The following is a 21,782-nucleotide window of genomic DNA, read 5'->3' as shown; positions in this document are numbered from 1 at the left end:
ACTTTTGGGAGTAGGTGGGGTGGGGGAGGCTGCAGGTATTACAGGAGGGAGGGGATTGGAGGTTGGGGCACTGCCGGAGGAAGTGCGCTTGCCGACAATGTGGGCAGGTGGGGGCCTCGCGGCACTCTGCTGTTGGATGGGCATTGTAGCGCAGACATCTCTGGCAGCGCAGGGATTGAGGGGGGGAACGGGAGGGGTCGACCTTGTACCGCTGATTGAAGAGGAGGGCACCCTCCTTCAGGAGACGGTCAATGGAGAGGGCGTCCTCAGAGAAAACCCGCATAAGGCGGGTGGGGCCGGTCGCGTTGAAAATGCGGCGGACCGCCCGCACCTCCAGGGTGGGATGGGCCTTCAGCTCCGCCAGCACCTCCTCCTCCGTGATCGACGGGCTAAGCCGAGTGATCACGGCGGTGAGGGTTGGCGGGCGACGCGGGGGTTGGGGTTGGCGGGTAGGAGATGGGGAGGGAGCAGGGGTGAGGGAGGCGTGAGGACCAAAACGGGTGATGGGGAGGCGGGAGAGGATGTCAGTATGGAGGGTTGGGCTGGGGGAGGAGATAAGAACAGAATCCCGTCTGGGAGTAAGGAGAGAGATGGGGACGCCAGGGAAATGTTGGCGGAGGAGGAGGGAGAGATTCCGGGCCTCGAGGAAGGAAGGATCGGGACGGGACAGGAGATATTTGTAGAGACTGGGTGGGGAGGAGGAGGAGGAGGAGGAGGGAGCGGGGCCTGGTGGGGAGACGTCCATGGCATTTTGGGGTGGGGATGGCGGGCGGGGTGGAGCCTTTTTAGGAGCAGAGGAAGTGGAGGCGCCACTAGGGCGTTTGACAGCGGCAGATGGGCGGGTGGTGACAGGAGGGACGGGAATGATGGGGAGGTGGTGGGAAGGGACAGGTCCCGGCACGGACGCAGCAGTCGGCGCCGGAGATAGTGACTGTGACGGTGCAGGCGAATGTGGCAGTGATGGTGATGGTGACGATGATGACGGTGGTGGCGGTGATGGCGATGGCGATGGCGATGGGGAGAGCTGGGCGTGGGCAGTGGCCCGACGGGCCACCACCCTAGCCGGAGCTGCAGTGACAGGCTGGGGGAGTGGGGGGAAAGGATCAGAACGAGAGGAAGAGGCGGGAGATGGGGAGACAAAGAGCGAGGGCGAAGGGATAGAGAGGAGGGGAGGGATGGAAGGAGGGGGGTGGGACTGGGCACACCAAGTGATAGTGGTGGTGGCGGCGGAAGGGGACGTATACACGATGGCGGTGGTGGTAGTAGTGACGGTGGTGGTGGGGGCGGACATGACGACAAGAAGAAGAAAGAAAAACACAGCACTAAAAGGACAGGGCACACACTGGGGGACGACGGACGGCGACGGCGACGGCGACGGCGACGGCGACGGCGACGGCGACGGCGACGACGAGAGGCAGGGACGCTGCTGCCGCGGTCGGGGCCGGGGCGGCGGCGGCTGCGGCTGCTGCTGCTGCTGGCTGGACTGCTGCTGGCTGGACTGCTGCTGGCTGGACTGCTGCTGCCACCGGAGGGCTGGCTGGCTGGCTGGCTGGCTGGCTGGCTGGCTGGCTGGCTGGCTGGCTGGCTGGCTGGCACCTGGAACCCCTAGCACTTCGATTAGCGCGAAAATGGCACTATCGAAGGGCGGTAACCTTGCGGTGTACCGCCGGAGATGTGGCTGAGGATGGCAGGAGCGGCGCTTATATTCACTTCTTGCATAGGTTGCTCCTGGCACGGCGCTGTCCTTGTCAGCGGGCTATTGGCTGACGTCGCCACACTGCCTTCTCTGGTCTTGCGTTCTTCTTCTTCGTTCCGGCGCTTGTGGTTACGCCAGAACACCCCAAGAGACCATCTAGACGTTAAGATCACATTGTTAAATTCCATTCACATTTACGGCCTCCAAGAACTGCTTAGTACACAGTATCAGTACTAGGAAAAAGAACAATATACAAAAATGGCTCTGAGCACTATGGGACTTAACTACTGAGGTCATCAGTCCCCTAGAACTTACAACTACTTAAACCTAACTAACCTAAGGACATCACACACATCCATGCCCGTGGCAGGATTCGAACCTGCGACCGTAGCGGTCACGCGGTTCCAAACTGACGCGCTTAGAACCGCACGGCCACACCGGCCGGCCGAACAATATACATTAAGATTTAAAATCACTTACTCTTGCCAAGAAAGGAGTCCAGTATTCAGCAACGCATATTTTCAATAAGTTACCAGCAACCATTAAGAGTTTAGCTTCAGACAAGGCTCAATTTAAACATAATTTAAACGAATTTTTGTTAGCCAACTCCTTCTATTCCATCCACGAGTTTCTCAACAAGTGCAGTAGACCATTTAAATGAAGATTTATTATACTTTAAATTTTGACAATAGTTGGTTGTAACAGCCAAGTAACTACGTACTACGTGAATCATGGATGTATGGAAAGCAGATGTAAGTCTTAAGTCTGTAAACAGTGGAAGTTTAATTTTAAATCTTGTACATAATCTGACTCTTCTTAACTGAGGATCACTGAAATGAATAATTGACTTTAATTTTTGACAATACTTGGTTGTAATAGCCAAGAAACTAGCAAATGTCTGAATGATGGTTTTGATGCAAGCAGTTGTAAGTATTAAACCTGTAAATATTAGAAGTTTAAATTTAATCCATGTACATAATTTTACTGTTTATTGACTGAGGATCATTAAAATTAATGAAACTCAAGTTTTTCTAATTACATTTTTGTAATGTGTTTAACTGGCATGTTCGACACCAAGGAGGATTCCCTCTTTTATGGGTCTATGTAATGAATAATTAATCTAATCTAATCTCTAATCTAATCCTAAAAAAGGTCTGCCTTCTGTGGTAGATAGGAGCTTTGATGCTCCTACATGTAATTTACTCTTTTTGCTTCGTTGCTGAGACGATGAGTGGGCTAATTCTCTCATAATATATGTAACTCAGCCGATTTTGTCAACAGACTAAGTAGTTAAAATCTTGTAGCTACTTTTGATGTAGTATCACTCTCACAGAGTCTTTTGGAATAACCGGCAAAAATTTTCGAGTGGACATCGTTGATTTGTTCAGGCAAGCTCTTTCTTCCACCCATTTTCCATTCAACCAAGAATAACTTGACCAGACTAACGAGGTCATCATATGGGTAGCCCACTGTCTCCCAAGGTGGCCAACTGCCTAATGGAAGACTATGAGGAGAGAGTTCTGGAATCAGTGGATCTTAAAACAACTACCTTTTTGAGGTATGTGGGCGATAATTCGATACTGTGACGTCATGGAAAAATAAATTAATGGAGTTTCTCCTCATCTAAGATCCATTCATACCAGCATCGAACTCACTGTAAAAGTGGCGGTGAGTTGATATCTATGGAACGTAATGAAGACATTTTTCTGGCTGTGAGGATGGCGTTCGGCTCTCTCACCTGAGCATTGCGGGTCAGTGGATTGGTTGGGATTATAGGAATACATTGGAGCTGGAAATTTATGCAGCAAGGTAGAGGGCTTCGGGAAAACTTCTTACTGCTCCAATTAACTTGGGAAAATACGAGTGTGTACCCTCGTCCAGTGGCACAGACCAGTGTTGATCAGCACTGTGCTGTTACAGTAGTGGGGACAGACGTGCCTGGTGATTATGCACGGTTCTGAAAGCCAGCTCACTGACTAGGTGTTGGCTGAGAGACACAGGTGGCCAGCTGAGAACAGAACAGCGTTCTTGCAGGCTGCAGTGACTGTGCTTGATGAAGGTGAAGACTGCACCATAGAGGTGAGATGACAAGGCAACCTCAGCTCCACACCTTGATACACATGTGGCACACGTGAAGAGAGCTTACATTTGTGTCCTGAATATATTTATCGTGTGTCCCATCAAATGCATTGCAAACTTTGTAAATTCGAATATATTGTTATCAATTCTTTTTCAGTAACTATGTAAGATATTTCATTTTTCAGAAGCATTCTGTTGCCAAAAGCAATTGTATAGTGCACCAACTTCTTTTCCCTGAAGTATTTCTGCACCCAAACCGAAATCACTACTGTCAGTGTCTAATTAAAATAGTAAGCTAAAGTCATGTCTTTGCAACAACTTTTGGTTATTTAAGTGTTTCTTGGTGGCTGCAAAAGCCTATAGACATTCTTTACTCCCCTCCCAAACAGTGTTTTTTTAAGCATGTAACTTAGACGGGGTGTATCTAAGCTTTGTCTGCCAACAAATTTTCTGTTAAAACCACATTACTATAAAATGATTCTAATTGTTTTCTGTTATGTAATGCTGTCAAGTCTGAAACAGCTTTAATATACTCTGGATCTGACAAAGTTCCCTTCCAAGTAACCTCATATTCTAAAAATTTTAATCAGGTATTTCAAATTACATTTTTGTGATTTAGTGTCATGACTCCTTGCCTAAGCTTTTCACATACTTGTCTCAAAAGTTCAACATGTTCATTGCAGTTTCGTCGAGCTATGAACATATTATCTACATAAACTGTTAATTTAGATGCAAGGTCCTATTTTTTGTGGCGGCGTTCGTAGTGACAAAGAATTCGCTGTAGAAACGGCTTACGAAGTCACCGCCACACTTTTAATAGCGGGCCGACCGGTCCGCTGGAACAGTGAACAGAAAGATGAAAACCCAAACACTCTGATTAAATAAAAGTCGGTACTTATCTTTATTAACGAAGATACAGAAACACAGTAGTGAACTCCGTGTCTACAGAGATCTGTCTAGTTCGAGTCGGAGCGGCTAGGTCAGCGTCGGCTGACGACAAACAACAACTCTGCTGCGATGAACACACAACTGACTAGCAAGTACACAATTCGGTGGCGAATATACAACTGAGCGGCGAATACAGAACTGTCCTAGCTCTCGCGACTCCAGCGCTTAAGAAACCAGAAGCCAGCGGTGGCGCGCGCAGACTTGCGGCGATTTCCTGTCTCGCTGGCGCTGCTTATGCGGACGGCGTCCGGACTTTGATGCTGCCAACCTTTTGGCAGCGGGCTCGGGTGGCATTACTGGCTAGGATATAACACTATTCAAGTATCTAATGCTCTAATAAATTCTGCCACAGATAAATTTGAACCAAAAGATACCACATGGTATTGGTAACATTGTCCGCTATGAATAAATGCAATAAATTTTATGGGTTCTGTTACTGTCCACTATAAAGGAAAGCAATACTTTTCCCTGATTCTGTTATTAAAGGCATCTGATGAAATCCTGATATTAAATCTAAGCTTGATAATCTGAATTTTTGAAATTATGTAAAAGTTCATCATTGTTCTTAGGATGATCTGTTTCTCTGTACAAAAATTTATTCAAATGTCTCGAATCCAAAACTAGCCTCACTACTCCATCTTTTTTTGAAACAATTACGAGTGGAATGTTATAAGGACTAACACTTCTCACAGTAATGTCAAACACTTCCATTTTTGTAACTCCTTTTCACCAGCAGCTTGTTTTGCTATAGGGACCCTGTGTGGTTTTAGGAAAAATTCCTGATGTGGTTTTAATTGTAAAGTGCATTGATATCCTTTAACTCTCTCACTAAATACATCACTATATTCGCACAATAAAGATTCCAACTCCTGTATGTAGTTGTCATTAAGTCTACTTGTTTCAGAGATCATTGCATCTAAAAGACTTTTAAATTCTATTTCATCTAAGTATAATCCTGGTATACTTCTCTTTACAAGTCTCGGGAGGACGACGGTTCAATCCCGCGTCCGGCCAACCTGATTTATGTTTTCCATGATTTCCCGAAATCGCTCCAGGCAAATGCCGGGATGGTTCCTTTGAAAGGGCATGGCCGACTTCCTTCCCACTCCTTCCCTAATCTGATGAGACCGATGACCTCGCTGTTTGGTCTCTTCCCCCAAACAATCAAATCCAATCCAAATCTTTACAAGTCATCCGTTTTCTGAGAATCTTATGCTGTCATTTTTTAAATTACAAGCTACATTTGGTTTAATAAAATTACTGCAAATACATGCCCCTTTTGGTGCTGTTATGTAAAGCTTTTGCCTCCCTCCTCCAGTCATAACATGCACTCTCATTTATCATCCAGTTCACCCCCAGGATAAAATACTAACTGAGATCAGGCTTAATTAAACATCCATGTGTAAAAGTCACTCCTTCAGTAGCAAAAGTTTTGTACTATCTTGCTATGTCTCTGCTGCACCTCCAATTTCCATACATACTACTCAATATAATCCTTTTCATGTTTTAACTTTTTATTTATTGCTTCTGATACTCATGAATCCTGACTACCTGTGTCCACAAACCACTGGCCTTCTGAAGAACCATAAGATAAGAGAGCTACAAGTTTCAACACTTCTATTAGAATCCACATCTTCATGTAATAAATCACCATCAGTGTCTTTAAAACTATGTCCTCTAGATTTACTGTTATTTGTACCCTCTTTACTACTTTTTGCATGACACAATCTCATTACATTAACACAGACTCCATCATCAACATTATTTTCATTAATAATCTCACTAATCCAACTACACTCATTTGTTTCACAGTATTCTTCATAGTGGTACTTACCTATCAGTTTTCAACAATACTGTACTTAATCGTTTGTCACAAATCAGGGTACAAACTTAAACATGCATTTACAATCATTGTCCTAAAGTTTTCACCTTTACCAATAACATCACAGTTTATCCACAAATCATAAAGGAATAATTCAACTATTCCGATTTCAACAGGTAACCTACACTCACTGCCACCTTTGGTAACTCAAATTTTTTATCATCTACATGTGGCCTTTCAGAAGAAGTAAAACCGAGAAATTTATTAAGCTACACTGTTATTATTGTTATTATTATTATTATTCATTTATTTCATAATATACACAATGTATATTTATTTCATAATGTACACAATGTTCTTACAGTCACTAATATCCTTGTCAGTTCTCAGTGCTTTAATTTCTCCTTAAAACTATACTTCTCTTAGTCAACATCTACTACTAAGTCACCACAGCCATCATTCTATTATAACTATCATCTAAATATCTAGCCCTAGGCCTTCAAATATTGCTTATCCACCCAAAAACATTTAAACTATTCACAATCAACACAGTTTTTATATCTTGCTTACTTTCATCAGCTTTTCAATTCCTAACTCATCATACAAATCAGTTACATGATCGTTTTCCGACATGTGACATGTTTCTACCTGATCGTAAAATTCTGTTCAGTTAATTACTTCTTTACGCTCTTCACCAAAATGTGTGTGTTCATTTTCCTTCATGTGCCATTCAGTTTGGGTGGTTGACATTCCCTTTTTTTAACAGAAATTATACTGATATGGTAGTAAAAGTAATCACTAATTACTTCATATGAATGTTTGTGTTTTCACTGTTACAGTAGCACCATTTAATATTCTGTTCGTTTGATCCTATCTTGTGGGCCAACAATGGGGTGCATTTTATTTCCTCAGTGGTTACATTATCTTGTCTCCTTGTGCCCACGTCACTTTCTGTTTCCATTTTCAAAGTGTCTACTCCCATTTCTGTTCCAGTTATTTCCACAATGTCATCTTGAATAAAAATCATTAGCACTGTTATTATTATGACTCCTTGAATGAAAGTTATTACCACTTAATTACTGTGTTCCCTTTCATGATTAGTGTCTCCTCATTTTGATAACTTCCCCTTTCAAACTGACTGTCGTAGTTGTAGAGCTCTCTGCCAATTTTTTCCATATATCTGTCCAGTTTGTCCACATATTTTAAAAACTCTTCTATTGACCCATACAGTAAAGCCCATTGTATTTCATCTGCTAATCTGCTTTTCAAAGCATCTGCATATGTTGATTCATCAAAAGGTTCGCGTAAGTGTGCTATCATGTTTATTTGGTCTTTGCAAAATTGTTTTGTGCTACCATGTCTCTCTCTGTAATTCAGTCCATTCAAATATTCACTTTTTATCCTGAGCTGCTCAGTTTCTGACCATAGCTTATTTGAGAACCTTTTAAACAAACTTAATTTTCTTACTATCATCATTCGAGCTACCAAATGGGATTTACAGAGTTGTAAAAAGTCAGCTGGCCGCAAACTATCCTCAAATGAAACGTTTTTCACTGGAATGTTCCGCCACTTGGTACCAGTAGCAACGTTTCTATTAATTATGTCATTAGTATACTCAGAAAATTTCTTACCAAGTACAGAAATACTACTTTCTAAGTCTAACACATAACTTTTACTGACCATTTCATCTTAATTTACGATGGACCACTTTTACCTTTTACTCAAAATTGCTTTCAACAGTTGCCAGTTTCTATTAACATTTGTTTCAATACCAGAAACATAAATTTCCAGGTTTCATTAAAATTTTGTTCTTTTCCCTATCATCACTAATTTCATCTTTGACCTTCTTGATCTCATTACTAACATTAGATTTTATTTCCCGTATTTTTGATTCTGCTGCCAAGACTTCTTGCTCTACATTATTGATGGAAACACTATAGACTCCTTGTCCCAATTTTGTGGTATTTTGTGTAGTTATGTCCTGAGAACTTTGTAATATTTTTACGTTTTGTCCAAAATCTGAGATTCTTGTACAAAGATGATGTGATACTTCAAGCGACTGTCCTATTGTTTTTAAAGGATTCCCCATTTGTTCAGCAAATTATCCCATATTTGTTAACGCATTTTCCACTTGTGATACTCTCATGTTGAGTATATCTAACAGTTTTTCATCTTTCTGTATCACACTGGCTACCTCTCTTACCTCTGCTGATTCAAACAATACATCCTCCTTCTACAATGTCACATTCAAGTCCCCCCCCCCCCTCCATCTAAAGCTTCCTAACTGTCCACCACCTGTTCTGATTCCAACACTAACTTTGGTTCTGAAAAAGTCGTTTTTGCTAAATGTTATCCACAGGCATACGAGATAAACGAAAAGAAAAAAAAATCACTTCTTAACTTCAGGTTCTGCACCACCATTGTTGGTTAAGACAATTTTTTATTGTCCATCGTACTTACATCCACCACTTCTAATTGTTAGAATGGTATCAGTGCACCTATAATTTTTGCGTTGGTGGTGCTGCTCACGTAAATTCCCAACTAATTTATTGTCATTGGTCTGTAGAACATAAATGACAGCATTATCCGAATCCTCTTTTAAACTATCCCGGGCCCTGAGACCTCAGATCTATCTACTGTCTAAGTAAATAATCGAAAAGTAAAGTTCAAAGCAAGTGCACGTTTCTAGCTTACATCGCTAAATAAATGTAGCTAATTATTATGCCAGAAGAATAAGTACTCAGTATTTGTTTCTTGCTGCTCCTTAATTAATACCTTGCTTGTAAAGTATTGTGGCTCGCTGTAAAAAAACAAAGATTGCGTTTAGCGCATGTGTTCAGAGTTAAAAATACACCTGGACACTGCTTTTGTTAGTTTCTTCATCAACTGCTTTTATTTTCTTCGTATCACTTACATTTCCACAATATTTCCCAAATCATACTTCTAATGTAATAAAATCTTTTACAGCCAAAACCAAATTAATTTACAGTCCATCAGCTCATGCCAACTTCCAACTCGTTACCCCATAACTGAGTGACAAATTATTTGCTACACAGAAATCAACAGCAAAGATATATGATGTTGTAGTTGAGCGATCATAAACTACTCATACGTCGATTTTTTACATCCAAAGACTCTCACACAATTAAGGACTCCTTGTCAAAAAATTCCAGAACAAATCATACAAATAAGAATAGTGACAATAGTTTTAAATTATAATTAAAATTTAAAATGAAGTTGAAAATTCATCTTCTGTTATCTTTTGTATCAGTTCTATTAATGAAAAAGTTCTTAGACATACGATTTCAATTCCATTTTATCGTGTCACGAATTTAATATATTTAGTGCAGGTGTCTTATGCTACTGCATCAGAGAGAAACAGGAGCACTGACCATTTTCGTTACAGTGCGCACAGTCGTGCTCTTTTGGACTGCTGGCTTGCACTTTGGAACTCATGTGTGATTGCTTGAACTAATTTTATGCGATTTCCTACAACCATCTTCCACAACGCTTAATAGCCCCTGTTCGTCAGTACGTGAGGGCTGCCTCGCCTTGCTTTAAATGCGGTTGTTCCTTAGCGTTTACAACGCACAGTTTCATCACAAAAATCCACATGGGCAGCTTTATAAGGGCTGAAATACGTGATGGATTTGTTACTCAGATGGTATCCAATGACTGGTCTTCTTTCGAAGTCAGTGGCTTCTTACCGATTCATTCTGCTACTGTTGCGTGTCCACTGACCATACGGTGTTCCCCGTCTCCTTTCAAACTGTCGGGTCCGCTTCTCACCTCTAGTTGTCAATTCCGCATTGCTTAGGTGTTTACAGATGCATTTGATCAGAGAGTGTGTATGGTGGTGACATTCGTAGAAGCTTTTTAGCAATGTAGGGAGACTTATAGATAGATAGCGTCTGGTGAAAAAATTTGCAACTAACTTTCTTGAACATATATAAAAATAATGTAATATAGTGGTATACACGTAGACCGACGAAGAACATCCGATGTCGCTTGACAGGTGACCGCTGATCGGTCAATGGAATCAGCCACAATCCACAAGTACAGAGGTATATCTGTCCAGAGCTAAATGAGAATGTAAATGCCGTGTGGCTAGGGCCTCCCGTCGGGTAGACCGTTCGCCTGGTGCAAGTCTTTCGAGTTGACGGCACTTCGGCAACTTTCACGTCGATGGGGATGAAATTATGATGATAAGGACAACACAACACCCAGTCCCTGAGCGGATAAAATTTCCGACCCGGCCGGGAATCGAACCCGGGCTGTTAGGTATGACATTCCGTGACGCCAACCACTTTTTTTTGTTGATCTCATTTTTGTTCTATATTGTTCGTTGAATTTGTTCGTGGCGGACGTCCGATGACACCCGGTCAGGTTTTTCGTTGATCCGTTCCCTCAGTTTTTTATTACAGAGGATAGCTAAACCCTCTGACCGAACACGCTGAGCTACCGTGCCGGCAGCCACTCAGCTACCAGGGGCGGACGAAATGAGAAGACGACCACGTAAGTCTAGCTGTGAGGAAGGCACATGGAAAACTCAGATTTATCGGAGAAAATCTTATTCACGTACGGAAATTGCCGCTTAAAAAATATCCTCATTCGTTCAATTTCTGAGCGTTGTTCGTCGTTCTCTATTCACTATAAGGTTGTATAATCGGAAGAGATGAGATAGAAGAGATTCTAAGAAGGCTGCAAAACTCGTCATGAGCTTGGTTAGTCAGCGTGTGAGTCTCACAAAGACGTTTAAGGAACTTCAGTGGAAGCCGGCACAAGAATTACATACATCTTGGTGAGATTTAGTCAACAAGTTCCAGGAGCTCACTTTTTCAAACGAATCATACTATTTCCTCCAACGCATATGTCGCGTAATAACTGTAAAACTAAAACTAGGAAAATTCGCGGTACTACAGAGGGGTACCAACTATATACCTCCTCATGATGTACCATTCACGAATGGAATGGAATAGGGATCAAAACTGTACTAGCCATCTAGGTACCACCCCCCCCCCCCCCTCCCCGCCACTACCACCCACCGTACTATGGTTTGTGGATAGCACATAATTATGTATACAGATGATAAGCAACAGACACTGCGAAGTCGTGGCTATAGTATGTCACTGCAATGTAGTCAGTTATTGGCCGGTAGTTTACTGCCTTAAGTAGCTGCATTATATTTACACTATACACGTACCATTTAGTGAAGAAAATTCTTAGACTGACGACTTGGGAATGCTGCAACATGATGCGTCGCATTCTCCTCTCAGAAGAATGTTTTACGTCGGGACAGTAAGAAAGAATTAATACTGGTCCAATTTTAAAAGAGCAGCAGGTTTCATAATACTGAATAAAAGAATTCAATTTAGCTCTGCAAACACCTTTCCTTAACTCCAGTGTTCGACAGTCCGTGCACCTACAAAAGTTCGCCTCAACGAGAATTCGAATCCCCCTTTATGTTCTCCCACAATACGAGAAGAAATGATGAAAAATTTCTTAATTTCGCTATTGTTTAAAAGAAATTGATGAAGACACCAGAAAAAGGCTTCACGTGTTCCGTCGACAGCTACTCTTGCACATCCGTGAACGTACATTTGGTAAGGAGACAGGTGATATGTTGCTGTCTCTAATGTATATTTTGTGTAAAGCACTCAGTGATAGATTTTGAGAAGTTATGCCGTACATGTAGCGATGCGTATACCTCTGTGACTGAAATTGGAATGCGTGACAAACACTTATGACTGGCGATAGATCCTAAGTTTAGCTTAGGATTTTTTTTGTGACTTGTCGCTTCTTTCTGCTCTGTCATTGACATTTATATGTAAATGCCCCTATAACTGGTAGGGTAAGTTACTCCAAAGGCTGTAGGGAAGCAAGGACACTACACTTCCACTCGAACCATACCTAGTAAACCACTGTTCAAATCAAATTTCTGGTTGAAGCCAGCCTTACATTATACGCAGGTACATCCCTGTTCGCTGTCTATGTGGTAGACATATTCAGGAAGACTGCTAAAGAATAACACATGATATGCTCAATCTACAAATACGTGGTACGCTACTTTTCAAAATATAAACACAAATATAGATGCTAAGTACCAGTAAGACATGCATTTGTTTTGGGTTGAAAAATATTTACTGTTACTTTCGGTTAAAATCTTTTAACTTTTAACTCTATACCATTTTTTAATTACGATGTCAACGCTTGTCTAAACTTTACGTCGGGCTTGTTACTCAGATTTGTCATTTAATCATTTATTTGATCCATAGTTCATGCCACGACTTTCAGAGTCTTTGAGTACAAAATGTAGAGGCTTCCAACCGAAGTAATTTCTGGAAGTGGCAGATCTCTTATAGCTCTACACAGCAGTTCATTGTATCCTGCCGTGTACATCACTGTTATATGAGGCGTGGGCTTGAATAATAGCTCGAAAAAGGAAGACGATGATATCAGAATCTGCATCATTTTCCGCTAATAATACGTTCACATTCTTTTTATGTTTTTGTTTATGCAACTCCATTACCTTTGTGGGAGTTATAGCACTTTTTCCAATTACTACTTTCTAATGAGGGAGTTCAGCTGCTTTAAGAGACTCTGCATTGACTGAAATATTGCGTCGTAATTACTACGTCGGTTTCTTTGAAATTTCTCATGTGTGATTCATGCTATTCCTTATTACCTCTGAAGAGTATTTCAAGTGATTTGTGCAAACTTTGAACATTTTTTTATTTTGTAATGTTGAAATGTGTATAACCCTCCCACAAATTCAGATAATTAATTTCAGGCTGATTCGTCCGACAACCAATAACTAAATTAGTCTATCTGATGACATGTATCCGGACAACTTGGTACAATGAAGAATTGACCATTAGATGTCACGGAATGCGGACCGCCAGTAAAAAACAGGCGGGGCGGGGGTTACCTGCATAAGAAATCCGTCAGCGATATTTCAGCCCCTCTAAAGCTGCCCAAGTTGACTGTTGGTGACCACACCTAAACCAAGACTAGGAAAAACTCATGTACAGACGAACAGCGATATTCGAGCATTGCGGTGGGTGATAGTTAAAATTCACTTGAAATCTACGCAAGGAGTCACTCGTGGGCTCCAGAGTGGTGCCAGTGGTTCTGCTCAGCTAGTACAGTGACCGTGCGAAGGGAGTTAAGAAGGATGTGGTACAATGTTCGAGCAGCTCCCCGTAAGTCACACGTTCTTGTAGTAAATGCTAAGCGACGACTGAGGGGGTGTAAAATGCGACACCAATGGACAGCGGATGACTGGAAACGAGTGACCTGGAGTAACGAATAATGCTATATGCAGTGCCAGCCAGGTGGAAGGACTTGGGTTTGGCGAATACCTAGAGGCCGTTGTCTGTCATCACGTATAGCACTTACAATGAAGTGTGAAGTAGGTGGTATTACGGTACGGGACTGTTTCTCATGTTTAGATGTAGTCCCCCTACTGCGCTTAAGAAAACACTAAATGTGGAAGGATATGAACACAGTTTACTGTATTTTGCACTCCATATACAAGAGGAACAATTCGAAGACGATGAGTATTTGTGTGAGAATGACAGTTCACCCTGTCATACAACAGCATCTGTTTGGTTTGTGGACAATAAAATTCCTGAATTGGACTGGCCTGCCCAGAGTCCCGATCGGATCCAATTGAGCAGCTTTGCTTGAGTTAGAACGTCACTACCTTCTCTCGTTTCGGATGTTGAGATAGACTGGGCTCCCATTCCTCCATAGACACCCAGACACCTCATTGAAAGTGTTCCCAGAGAGTTCAAGCCGTCATAAAGGTGAAGGGTGGACGCAGCCGTATCACTGTTCGCTTATAACGGTCTGGATGCTTTTGATAAGATACTGTGTGGGTATAAACCATGAAGAGATTACCGCAAAATAATGTCTCTATACTGTAGAACTGTACGATACATGAGTGCTAGTAAACATGTAGATAGGGTGACTCGCATACCAAAAACCAGATGGCAGTTTAATTTGCACGTCTATAAAAACCTGAATAAATGGGACCTCGTGGTTATTATGCGACGTAATACCCAGTTTCACTTCCGAGCTTGATTGAATTTGATACTACACTGAAATTTTTTTAATACACGAGCCATAATATACCGCTGTGAATAATGTCCCCCCTCCCCTCTCCCTATCACTAATGTTCGAGTGGCTTCTGTCATTATCTTTTATAATTGCTTCACATTCTCACCGAGTATATTTAGATACAAGCATGCGCCCAGTTCAGACTAAATACAAAAAATACAGACGAATATAATACCATGTAATCACATTTACTTATACTTTTTGTAGTTTTTCAAATTAAAATTTTACTTCCTGTTGTTTATTTTAAATTTCTGTTAAATTAAATCACTAGCCTGTAGTCTTTTTGTTTTTGTTTTTAACGAATGAATCTAAATCAGATTTACTACTTGCATTACATTTAGTATAGTTCAGCACTAACTCATTATCATCTTTTCACTCAGGGTCTGGTTCGAAAGAAACCCTCAACGATTCGGACAACCTCTTAGTGCCTGGAAGGATGTTTGTACACGACAGTTTTATTTTTCTTCTTTTGGTGTTGCATTGGTAATGGAAATAAGTTAGACAAGCTTACATGCTGAGTGATATCCCCCTGTATCGTGTACGTCCAAGAAAAAAGCACTGATTCGAGTGATACCGCATCCCTTACGGCTGCTCAGTCTAATATCTGAGACTCAGCACAGTGTATAACCAAACACCAGGAAACAATGTTGATGGCTGGTCAATTTAGAATTTTCAGTTCCCATGAATAGCGTTTGATTGATTGTTCTGTTCGTCCGCATATTTAGATAATTTTATAACCATTAGGCTCATACCGTGCTATACTTCATTTTGAGTAGTTGCTGGCTGGAAAGCTGGTTGACTACATAGAACATTCGTAGATCTGATTCTTTTGAGGAAACGTAGGTGTATACACCAGTAGCTTCGCTTCTGTCTTGCGTTATGTTAATAAACTAAGGAACTACATAGTACGGTTCTCGAACTGACAATACGGAATCACCTCATGACTTCCTTATAATTCTCTGAGACATTTGAACTTGTTGAAATGTAATTTTATCAGTGCCGGGGGAGAGGTAAACAAGTGGGTGTATGCTGCATCAGAAGAATGTGCAGACACCTACCGTACTTTAAACTTATTTGGAAGACCTGCAAGGATTTATTCTTCACTGGAAAACGAGTAACTTATTACACACCAAAAAAAAGAGACGTAGCAACTACGTACAGATCCACCAAGTTCGTACGAAAGAAACTCAAAGGCGTATTTCACATGTAATTCCAAACATACCTAGCACGATAAATACAGAACACACAATCACCACTTTGCATCAAATATATCAGTACTAATGTATCATCAGCTATACCCAACCAAACGAACAGACGTTGCCAATCGCCAGGTGAATATAAAAGCAACTTAAGTAATTTCGCCTGCCAGAATGTTTTTAAACTAATTTGTTTCCTTAAATGTGAAAGGAAGGCGCTATCTTGTCGAGAATTGATAGTCTGGTAACCGTGGTTGTAATACTATAAGGTTTGTTACTGAAACAGCAACCAGCCACAAGTATGGTTTAAAAAGATTTATTTGAATAGAAATTTTTTACAAATCCCTCTTCAGATGGTTGTTACACGTTTCGTTGTTATCTTTCTGGGGCCTCGTTTTGTATCCGTTATTGGTTTGCTGTACTTGAATAGACAGAAAGTTTTTTGTTCACTATTTGGTAAAGTCTGTGGCAGAATTAATTCTTATGACCTCTATCAAAGCATTTATAAACAGGTTTGAAAGTTACTAAAACGTGAAATGCAGTGAAAATTTACGTGCTGTTTACTCCTGTGTGACGAAACCGCCCTTTGTTTGTGACGTGGATTTTGAAATTAACTTATTTGTAGACGTGCACTATGCGAGTGCTGTTCAGTTCACTGAAAAACAACTTATACCACATCATGCTCTATTTAATGGTAGCACACACCATAAACATTTATAAAGCGTGGCCCCGCTTTCTCGGTTCACGTGAGACACATAAGCAGTGTTTCCAGAGATCTAACAGCCGTGAAGACGTTAGGATACCGATGCTGTGAGAGTGTATGGCCTTAGTAAAATATTATTTGCTAGTGCAATGGAAATATTTTGAAAACGAAAAAGAAGAAAAATTACTTACTGTAGTTTTTAATCTGCTGACTGTTTATGACTATACATACAAAGGTTATATATATATAATACGAGACACTGTACACCCTACACAGGCACCATAGGTTCATTGTTCAAACATTGCTTTATTACTATAATACAAAACGTATCGTATAGTGCTTAAGTACTGTAAACAGTGTTTCGGACTGTCTATATATAATATGCATTGTTTATGTTACTCGTGTGAAGCTGGGCCACGCTTTGAAAGTGTTTATCGTGTGTGCTACCGTTAAACAGAGAATGGTGTGGTGTAATGTGTTTTTCAGTGAATTTAACAGAACTCTCATAGTGCACCTCCATAAATATGTTAATTTCGAAATTGACACTAAAAACACAAGGCGATATCGTCACACAAAAGCATACAGCACGTAAATTTTCTCGTCCTTTTACGTTTTAATAATTTTGGAACACTTTTATAAATGCTTTGATACAGGTCATAAGAAACAGATCTATCGTAAACTACACGAAATAAAAAACAGAAAACCATTGTCTTTCCTAGTACAGCAGAAAAAACGAATTCAAAACGGGGCCCCGGCAAGAAAACAACGAAACGTTGAACCAGAATCTGAAGATGCATTTGTAAAGAAACCGAAACTTGTCATAGTTTGACCCAAATAAATATTTTTAAATCATACTTGTGGCTAGTTGCTATTTCAATTATAAACATTGTGGAAGGTAATTCTTTAGTCTGTATATTGGTTCAAAATATTACGACTTCCTAGAATTCGACTGCATGCGTGATACATTTTACTTTTGATTTTCCTCTGCCGTCAGTGTTTTCCAAGGTCAGAGATACTTTCATTCCAGCTTACTTAAATTTGACACGTCACATGAATGAGATAAGGTTCTAGGTATAAGACAGGACTATTAAATCAAATAATCACCTTTGAAAAAACGCCAGTACAACTTACGTATGGGTGTCTGGCACCCTTCACTCACGGGAAGATATTTCTGTTGCCGTCACAAGTAACTTTCTTGATATTTTCCTGTGATCAAAGATGTCTGTCCAGTAAGAACATCTACCACGTGACACATGAAGATGGCGAGTTTTATTGTGTCTGTGGTTGCGCTGTCTGTGCTGCAACCAATATGGCGACTCTTCCTTCTTAAATATCACAAATTCGCTACTAATATTATAGATTATTAGAAAATGGTTGACGATTGCTGTTATTTCACTATCTTTGAAAATCAGATCCATGTAACAGGATGTCCAGTGAAAGAGGCTAGACTTAAAAATTATATATCTCGAAAACAGATCGACAGGCAAGTGCAACAAACAGGTATGTTTATTGTGCAACCTGTAAGAATTTTATACAGAAGTTGCGAAATACTTCGAAAAGCTGCTAACAGACGGTGCGGCAATCGCAATACGTAGTGACTATAAACAGTGTGCAGTAGCTCAGAGCTATTAGTTGCTCCGTTGAAACGTGGAAGGAGTTTGTCGTATCGAAGGAAGAGGTGTGGGCCAGATTTTGCAGGAAATATTAGGTGACAGGTACCAGGTCACAAGCTTTTTCAAGCCAAGTGCATGTCTTAGCCAGGTGGTAGAGGATATAGGTTCCTTGTGCTAGGATTTCTCAAAGCAGGATCATGTGATGACAGTGGATGGAGTGGGAAACAGTATTGATAGGGATCAGGGCTACAGTATTGAGTGTGACCTGGTCAAAATAGCCTCTGCAACGACCCATACCAATGTTGGGCTGGTGCCTGCTTTCGTGCTGCATGATCAGGCCCAGTTCAACCGCTCTGTCAGGAGGGTAAATATGGAGCTGGATCAGTTGCGTAGGGCGGCCACTCTGTCAGACATTGGATTGGTTCCAGTCGAGGCTATTGATAGGAGGCATTTCACAAGGCATGGCCTACACCTCAATAGGAAAGGGAAGGGTAAACTGGCAGGGTTGTTAGCAAAATCCATAAGGGGGGACACTAGTACTCATGGATGTAGACTAATATCAGTGTCCAATGAGAAGTTCAGGCAGGCAGGTGCTAAAGAGGACCAAAACTCACAAAATTCTCACAACAGGATAGTAAATAATAATGTTACCATATTTAATCAAAATATTGGTGGATTAAAGAAAAAAGTAGATTCTCACAAAAGTAAAGTAAAAAATAATGTTACCGTTTTTCACCAAAATATTCCGGTATTCAGGAATAAAGTAGATTTAAATGGCTCTGAGCACTATGGGACTTAACATCTATGGTCATCAGTCCCCTAGAACTTAGAACTACTTAAACCTAACTAACCTAAGGACATCACACAACACCCAGTCTTCACGAGGCAGAGAAAATCCCTGACCCCGGAATAAAGTAGAGGAGCTCTTGGTTTGTTTAGATGACATTGAATCTGATAATGTAATAGATATACTATGCCTGTCTGAGCATCAAGTTGTGTCTGATATGGAAAAGTTAAATATTAGCGGTTATAAACTAGCTGTACATATGAGTAAAGAACATAAAGTGAGAGGAGGAGTTGCCATATAAGTCAACAAAAAAAATGGTTCAAATGGCTCTGAGCACTATGGGACTTGACATCTGAGGTCATCAGTCCCCTAGAACTTAGAACTACTCAAACCTAACTAACCTAAGGACATCACACACATCCATGCCCGAGACAGGATTCGAACCTGCGACCGTAGCAGTCGCGCGGTTCCGGGCTGAAGTGCCTAGAACCTCTGGGTTACCACGGCCGGCTATATGTCAAAAGTTATCACAGTGTAAAAAGCTTGGATACAAAAAAGTGCTGTCTAGAGCAACATATAGAAGCATGTGCCTGTCAACTTAAACTGAAGGAGGGCTCTTTTACAACTGCAACAGTATATTGGTCCCCTTCAGGAAACTTTATTTATTCCTGGAAAACTTGGATGCCTTGTTGTGCTATCTGTCAGATAGAGGAAAGCAAATTATTATTTGTGGGGACTTCAATGCTGATTCACTGAAAGAGTGTAATAGGAAGAGTGACCTGAAAGTCTTGCTCGGTTCTTTCAATTTGACGTCTGTCATTAATTTTCCTACTCAGGTACTAAAGGACAGCAGCACTTCTATAGACCAAGATAAGATTAAAAACATAAATTCTTGTCCTGTTGAGACTGGCCTTTCTGATCATGGTGCTCAGCTACTTACAGTATATGACATAGCTCCATTCATTAATTCAAAACTACCCTCCAAAGTTGTGCGTTCTATTACTGACTCAACAATTAGAAATTTGAGAGAAAATCTTATATCATGATACACTAGTAAGAGAATTTGAAAACAGTTTCCCCAAGAAAGTAGTTAAATCTAATCATAAGAAACCATGCAAAAAACCTTGGATCACTAAAGGAATAAAAATATCTTGTAACCACAAAAGGGAAAAGCTACTGTGCTACATTAAGAAAGGTTATTAAAAAGTCCAGAAGCATCTGCATCATGTCTGAGATTAATACATCTGATAACAAAATCAGAAATACAGTAGAAGAAGAATGGGTAGCTTTGAGGGATGAAGTAGTGAAGGCAGCAGGGGACCTAGTACGTAAAAAGACGAGGGCTAGTAGAAATCCTTGGGTAACAGAAGAAATACTGAACTTAATTGATGAAAGGAGGAAATATAAAAACGCAGAAAATGAAGCAGGCAAAAAGGAATACAAACGTCTCAAAAACGAGATCGACAGGAAATTCAAAATGGCTAAGCAGGGATGGCTAGAGGACAAATGTAAGGATGTAGAGGCTTATCTCACTAGGGGTAAGGTAGATACTGCCTACAGGAAAATTAAAGAGACCTTTGGAGAAAAGAGAACCACTTGTATGAATATCACGAGCACAGATGGAAACCGAGTTCTAAGCAAAGGAGGGAAAGCAGAAAGGTGGAGCGAGTATATAGAGGGCCTATACAAGGGCAATGTAATTGAGGACAATATTATGGAAATGGAAGAGGATGTAGATGAAGATGAAATGGGAGATACGATACTGCGTGAAGAGTTTGACAGAGCACTGAAAGACCTGAGTCGAAACAAGGCCCTGGGAGTAGACAACATTCTATTAGAACTACTGACGGCCTTGGGAGAGCCAGTCATGACAAAACTCTACCATCTGGTGCGCAAGATGTATGCGACATGCGAAATACCCTCTGACGTCAAGAAGAATATAACAATTCCGATCCCAAAGAAAGCAGGTGCTGACAGATGTGAAAATACCGAACAATCAGTTTAAGAAGTCACGGATGCAAAATACTAACGCGTATTCTCTACAGACGAATGGAAAAACTGGTAGAATCTGACCTCGGGGAAGATTAGTTTGGATTCCGTAGAAATATTGGAACACGTCAGGCAATACTGACCCTACGAGTTATCTCACAAGCTAGATTAAGGAAAGGCAAACCTACGTTTCTAGCATTTGTAGACTTAGAGAAAGCTTTTGACAATGTTGACTGGAATACTCTTTTTCAAATTCTGAAGGTGGCAGGGGTAAAATACAGGGAGCAAAAGGCTATTTACAATTTGTACAGAAACCAGATGGCAGTTATAAGACTCGAGGGACATGAAAGGGAAGCAGTGGTTGGGAAGGGAGTGAGACAGGGTTGTAGCCTCTCCCCGATGTTGTTCAATCTGTATATTCAGCAATCAGTAAAGGAAACAAAAGAAAAATTCGCCGATGACATTGTAATTCTGTCAGAGACAGCAAAAGACTTGAAAGAGCAGCTGAACGGAATGGACAGTGTCTTGAAAGGAGGATATAAGATGAACATCAACAAAAGCAAAACGAGGATAATGGAATGTAGTCAAATTAAGTCGGGTGATGCTGAGGAAATTAGATTAGGAAATGAGACACTTAAAGTAGTAAAGGAGTGTTGCTATTTGGGGAGCAAAATAACTGATGATGGTCAAAGTAGAGAGGATATAAAATTTAGACTGGCAATGGCATGGAAAGCGTATCTGAAGAAGAGAAATTTGTTAACATCGAGTATTGATTTAAGTGTCAGGAAGTCGTTTCTGAAAGTATTTGTATGGAGCGTAGGCATGTAT

This window comes from Schistocerca piceifrons, chromosome 4 (genome assembly GCF_021461385.2).
Source record: "Schistocerca piceifrons isolate TAMUIC-IGC-003096 chromosome 4, iqSchPice1.1, whole genome shotgun sequence".
Lineage (NCBI taxonomy): Eukaryota > Metazoa > Arthropoda > Insecta > Orthoptera > Acrididae > Schistocerca > Schistocerca piceifrons.
This window is presented reverse-complemented; position numbering follows the sequence as displayed.